Source organism: Notamacropus eugenii, chromosome 3 (assembly GCF_028372415.1).
Source record: "Notamacropus eugenii isolate mMacEug1 chromosome 3, mMacEug1.pri_v2, whole genome shotgun sequence".
Lineage (NCBI taxonomy): Eukaryota > Metazoa > Chordata > Mammalia > Diprotodontia > Macropodidae > Notamacropus > Notamacropus eugenii.
The window spans coordinates 453,564,457-453,570,938 of NC_092874.1; the positions used below are offsets into that span (position 1 = coordinate 453,564,457).

General features: G+C 40.9%; 1 long non-coding RNA gene across 3 annotated transcripts in view; it reads right to left on the minus strand.

Moving 5' to 3' along the window:
• LOC140497579 (uncharacterized) overlaps nucleotides 1-6,343 on the minus strand; it is a 69,779-nt gene extending 63,436 nt beyond the window's left edge. For 2 of the 3 annotated variants that reach the window (XR_011964736.1, XR_011964735.1), the window contains exons 1-2: nucleotides 5,986-6,343; nucleotides 1,422-1,543 (exon numbers count right to left, since the gene is read on the minus strand). This is a non-coding gene — a long non-coding RNA (uncharacterized lncRNA). Of the gene's footprint in view, nucleotides 1-1,421; nucleotides 1,544-3,239; nucleotides 3,550-5,985 lie in introns of those variants that run through there. The other variant, XR_011964737.1, reaches the window with a different exon arrangement.
• Between the last annotated feature and the right edge of the window lie 139 nt (nucleotides 6,344-6,482).

Here is a 6,482-nt window from a genome sequence, read left to right on the forward strand (position 1 = left end):
ATGCAATCAGCAGAAGGAAAAGCCCTAGCATTAAGGGAGGATCAGGAAAGCCTAGAAAATGTGATTGGACAAAGGAAAATACATTTTGATGGGGAGTAAATGGACACCATTAGCACCTGGAATGCTGCCTAACTGGAATACTACAGTGAAATCCTTGGGGACCCCATCACAGTAGAAAGAATGTGAGATTTGGAGTCAGAGGACCTTGGTATGAATCTGCATTTTGCTGCTCACTACCTAAAAGACCTTGCACATTACTTAACCTCTCTGGACCTCAGTCTCTTTATCTCTAAAATGAAGGCATTAGAACAGATGACCTTATGGTTTCTTTCGGCAATAATCTATGAATGCATGTTACTAAGTCAAGGAAAAACATGAAGGTCCTTGGTACCTGGGAATGGCAAGAAAATGTATGTAAAAGTCAGGGGTTGTGACAGAGAATTTTTTTATATCCTTATAATTTTGCCCAAATTCGTTGTGGTTATTCTTCACTCAAAGCAACATTTCTCAGACTAAGTTCTACAGTGCGTATAGTTCTGTGCAATATGAATGGATTTCCTAGATTTAAAGTTGGAAGACACTGTAGAAATCACCCAGGCTAACCATTCATTTTACAGATGAAGAAACTGAGCCCCAGAGAGTTCAAGTGCTTTCCCAGAGGCATGCAGGTATAAAATGGGAGAGCCAAGAGTTGAACCCAGGTCCTCTGACTCCTCTGTCCTACAAGAGGCTGTCTCCCAGGAGCTGTGAGAAAATTTCAGTGCTAGGGTTATTTTTCCTGCTAAAATATTAAATATAAAATGATTGATGTTCCAGAAATACTTTATATAATTATTTTGATATGAAAATAATCTGTTTCCTCTGTTTCCCCCCAAATTTCCCAAGCTCCCATTTATCCTGAAAGTATTCATGCTTTTAAGACCACCACCATCCCTTGCTGCCACCACAGACCAGCATTTAGTGATTTCCATCAATGCATTTCAAACCGCAGAATGTTCCATGGTTAAATTAGTTTAGAAAAAAGTGGTCTACGGCATTCATCCGTTGAACCATAAGCTTTGAACCTCTTTTCTAATGACTTAAACACAAAAAAAGCCATTAAAATGTCAGCTCCCCCACAGGGAAATGACACATGCTGATAACCCCTAGCTGAAGGGAAACCACCTCCCGTAACCAGCCAGTGTAAACCAAACACCAGGCCAGATCAGAAAGAAGAGTTCCTCAAAGAGCGCAATCCAAAAGAGGGAGACAGGAGCTAGAAGTCAATAGTCAGATCAAGAGGTCTCTAGCCAAGGAGGTCTGCATGGAGAACAGGAAGCAAGCCACTGGAATTATCAACAAAATGATTGTTTGTCTGGCATCACCTACCCCTTGAGAAGCTCCACCCCTCATATCACACCAATGAAACTTCCCCACCTGACCTTTGCTCTCACACATGGGCCCTTGAGCCCACTAGTGGCCAAGCCAAGATCCTCTTCTTGCCCTGTTTGTCCATGAAGGTTTGAGCAGATGTGAAATTCATCCTCTCTGCGTTCAAGTGTTTCTACCAAGAGAGGAGAAAAGAAAACAATCCCTTGCAATCCCATCAAAAGGTTCATAGGCCAGTTTCCCCCCTCTAAGTAAAACCAGGTTGCATGATTTAAAGATGCTTAATGAAAGATTTTCTCAGCTCTGTTAATTAGTGTCAATTTCAATGGCCATTTCTGCTTCAAATTAATTCCTATTTGTTACTTCACCCTTCCATGATCCTAGTGAGCTCTTCATCAGAGAGGCAAACACTAATGAATAATCCCTAACCTAAATTGTTTGGACAAGTTTCTGATGACTTCATTAGGGTTGACAGGGACCAAATCAAGGACTAAGAAATGGGGAAATTTGTAGAAAATTCTGTGTTTGGTGGTTCCCATTGGAAGGAAAGGATGATTGGATGAGATGGAGGCAATGAAAAGTAGCTCCAATATAAATGAGGCAATTTTGTCACCACCATGTCATATTCAATAAACAGTTTTTGAAAAAAACTGTAAAACTTCTAGAAGTTCATAGTTTCAGAGCATCCCTTTTTTGTTCTTGGAATATTTTAGTTTTGTTTGGTTCTTTGTTGACAATTGTTAACTTCATAGCATTTTTTTCTTAAAGAAAGGATTCTAAAAGCTTTGAGTACAATAAATTCAACAATTTACTATTTTGTGGCAAGCATCATATGAGCCCTGGGGATACAACAACAGTTCCTGCCTTCAAGAAGCTTATATTCTATTTGGATCTTTAGTTATGGTTCTTCTTCTTCCAAGAATTGGGAAATATTTGTCTTTTTATTTAAAATAAGTAGTGAAGATAGAATAGATAGCTCAGTTTGTGGCACTTAAAGAGTCACCTAGGATTCAGGTGTCCTCAATGCCACATACCCTCAATCAGGTGTCCTCAATGCCACATATCAATCCAGGAAGACCTGGATTTGGGTTTTTTCTTAGATATTTGCTAGCTGTGTGACCCGGGGCAAATTACTTAACTAATCAGAGATTATGGCCTCTAAAATGAAAATAATAATAACATCTACCTTCACAAGGCTGATCTAAAACTTAAATCTGATAATGTAGGTAAAATGTTTTTGGCAGCTAGGTGGTACAGTAGATAGCATTGGGCCTAGAGTTAGGAAGACTCATATTCATGAGTTCAAATTAGGCCTTGGACACTTACTAGATGTGTGACCCTGGGCAAGTCACTTAAGCCTGCTTGCCTCAGCTTCCTCATCTATAAAATGAGATGGAGAAGGAAGTGACAAACCACTTTGCCAAGAAACCTCAAATGGGGTCATGAAGAGTCAGACACAACGGAAACAACTCAACAACAAAAATGCAAAATGTTTGGCAAATGTTAAAGGGCTATACAAATATCAGCTTCTATCCAGGTCATCTCCAGTGGTACTGATGTATATCTGGCCACTGGACCCTGATGGCTCAGGAGAAGAAAGTGAGGCTGATAACTTTGCACAGTCCTTCCTCACTTAAATCCAATTCACTTGTGTATCATCGTTTAAAGGCTCTTAAAGATCTTCCCTTTCACATTAATGGGCCTCAGGTGAAGCCCATTAAGGGCAGCTTGATTAGGGAAGCCTTGTTTTGTAGGAAGGCCCATACCTTTTGTTAATTTCTAATGAGGCACTGGGTTGTGAGGGCCATGATGCCCTCCAGCTCTGAAAACTGTATATATACTCTGAGGTGAGGTTTTTCTTTGGGGCTTACTCTTTGGAAGGAGGTTCATGTGCCAGATGAGACTCTAGGTAGCTGCTAAAGAGACTCCCAGCTTTGATGTAGGCTCTCCTCTCTCTGGTGACTATGTGTGTACATAATAGTCAGACAGTTGGATCTGTCTTATTGATCTCCGATGTATGTAGTACTTATGGTCAGACAGTTAGAAGCTGTGTCTGTTGGTCTTTATTTCTCTGCTTGTATTTTCCCTGTTGGTATATGTGATTAAAAAAGATTATTAGCCCCTTTTGAAAAGCAAATGCAAATCTAAGAACCTGTTCTAGCAGGCTTTCTTGGGTACGCCACAGTGCCTGCTTCTACACATGGCATCAGCCTCCCTGATGTCCTGGTCCTTTTTGAGAACAAAGGACAAACAACATTATTAAAATACTGGATAGTGAATTGGCTATTCAAAGCTTCTGGTCCTTCATGCTCAAGGGACCACACAGTGGGACTGGTCTCACTCATTTGTTTGTAGTGCCCCCCACACCCACTCCCACCCTGTCAGAAATCTCATTCATCCCTTTTCCCATGTGTTCATTTTGAATAGGTATCAAGACTGACAAGTCTTTCTAAAGAGAAATAAAAATATTTCAATAAATGTAGGGAAGATGGAGAAATATTACAAAATCTGAACTGAGAGGAGGAGGGGTATGGATCTCACCATTCTCATTAATGAATTTAGATGAAAGGAGGATCTGAATGCTTTGGTGAAGGACTGGGCTCCAGAAAAGCTGGAAAATTTAAGGAGGGACAGGCAGCAGTCACTGCAAAGACAAGGAGCTAACATGTCAACATTACACCCCAGAGTAATGAGATCCTTTCCCAGCTCTTTATGTCTTAGGCCACATGTGGCCTCCAAATGAAAAACAAATGGAAAAGCTCAAAATCTTCACAAGTAGACTCTCCTTCATCCCTAAAGGGAAGAGATATTTTTGTTCCTTACTAAGAGAAAATTGTGTTCCCCACCCATGTTGGAACCTGCCCCACTAGAGGGGCCCAACTCCAAGTGAGAGTACTCAAGATTGAGAAGATGCTGTTGACTGACAATCCAGTGGTGAGCACAAGGTTGTGTAGGGCTAGCAAAGGGAGAAACAGTCAAATAAAAGTTCAGGTGAGAGATTATCCTAGGAGGAAAGACAGGCAGGTTTTTGTTTAGGGAATTATATCCTAAAGGTACCACAAAGGTGATATTAGGTGTGTGACCCTGGGCAAATCTCTACCTGCCTCAGTTTCCTCAACTGTAAAATAGAGTTAATAACCTTCAAAGAGTTGAATGATTTAATTGCATAGCATATAGTAGGTGTTTAATACAGGCATGTTTCCTCACTTTGCTTTATCCCAGACTCTTCCCTTCTTAATCCACCCTCTGCTCAGCTGTCAAATTAATATTCCTAAAACACAGGTGTGATCACATCACCCCCCCTTCTGCTCTGCCTCAGGATTTTCCTTCTACCTTGAGGAAGAAAAACAACCATTTAAAGCCTTTCATCATCTAAGCTCTCACTTGCAAACAGTAGTCCTTACTTAGCTGATTGAGTTGAGTGATAGGCGGCCATGAGGCAAAAGTTGAAGATTATTCCAAGGTCTAAAATGCTGTAGTGACACATTGGAATAACTTTCCAACGACATCAAAAGAGTTTATGAAGTAAAAATTAGAATTGCAGATGTCTTCAAAGAACAAATTAAGGTCACATAAAGTATTTACTAAACATGACTTCAGTATTAAGTAGAGAAGTTGTATGTGTGTGTATTTGAGTTAAAGATATTTATTTTGAGAGTCGTTCATGAATACAAAACATTGAACCAGTAGAGTGAGGTCATGTGCTCGGAAAGCTGGCTTATCTCTTAGGCTCTGAGGAGCCGACGATGATAGACAAATTCTAACCCTCTGATTCAGCCTTCAGAGTAAATGTGGAAATAGTATGTCCTACCCACACACTTTGGATAGATTGACTGAGAGATAGATTCACCACTCTTCCCATGGGGCAAATCAGTCAAATCCGATGTCCTAATTAAGCTGGCAAATGCTGACAAGGAGTGTGGCATGGAGGACGAGGAATCAGGAGTTAGGGGTTCTGATCTAGGCTTTCACATTAACTGGTAGCCCTCTGTGTTAAGGCCCAGGAGATACCCCATTCTGGCCAGAATGAGTACAGTTAGACATGCAGCTTCAGGCTGAATCTAGAGCATAGGTCTTCCTCAGTGGCATAGTCTCTACTGGAACACTGTGAAAGAACATGATCACCCAGGAAATCTTAGGAACACTCATACTACTTGAGATCTTGTCTTTTCCCCAGCATTACTCACACTCACAGATAGAGGGGCTTAATTGGAAGACACCCTAGAATCCCAGATAAGTACCAGTGTACTGTTAACCTATTCCCATGTGTATCCCCTTCACTTCTTCTATTCTCCCATACACAGCAGTCAGCAAACAAGCTCATTCTAGCCAGTTCAATGTGTAGAATGTGATCTATTCTTGCCCGTCCCCAATATCCTGCTTGCCCCAGTCTTGAAACAGTCTTAAGGAGCCAGAGTTAGTTCTGAGGCATGGTTCCCCTTGAATCCTTCTTCCTCTAGATCATACTGCTTTCCTTCTGCTTATACATCCCCAGAGATTGGGTCCCATGATGGTAAAATCAGCAAGTTGTTTTAAATGATCCAGTGGGAGGGGATAAAAAAAGCCACTTCTGAGTCAAGACATCCTGGGTTCTAACTCTACCTCTGAGTGACTTACCTGGGTAAGTCTCCCTCCAAACTGTCTCCCTCCTTTCCCACCTTTCACCAGAGAAGGCCACCATTTGACACAGATAAAGAGAGAGAGATAGATATATGTACATATATATGTATATAAAACCATGCTATGGTATTTATATATCATTTCTTCTTCTGGAGGTGGATAGCGTCTTCCTTCCCAGGTCCCTTACAGTTGATGTAAATATGCTCAGAATAGACCGACTACTAGCTTAGTTGTTCACAGTTGTGCTTTGAACTATTTTGCTGATACTTGTACAATTTCTTGGTTCTGCACATCTCGCTCTTCAGCTGGTAGCTCCCCATATCAAGGAATTCACAGAGCTAGTCTATTTTCTTATCCTGCTTTGAAGATGCTTTCCAACTCAAATAGTCCATGACACATGACATCACCATGCCAAGTGTGATGTCACATGATGTAACTATGCCAATTGTGAATGTTCAGATGAAAAGAGGATTTTCTATCATCTCACCTTCGTA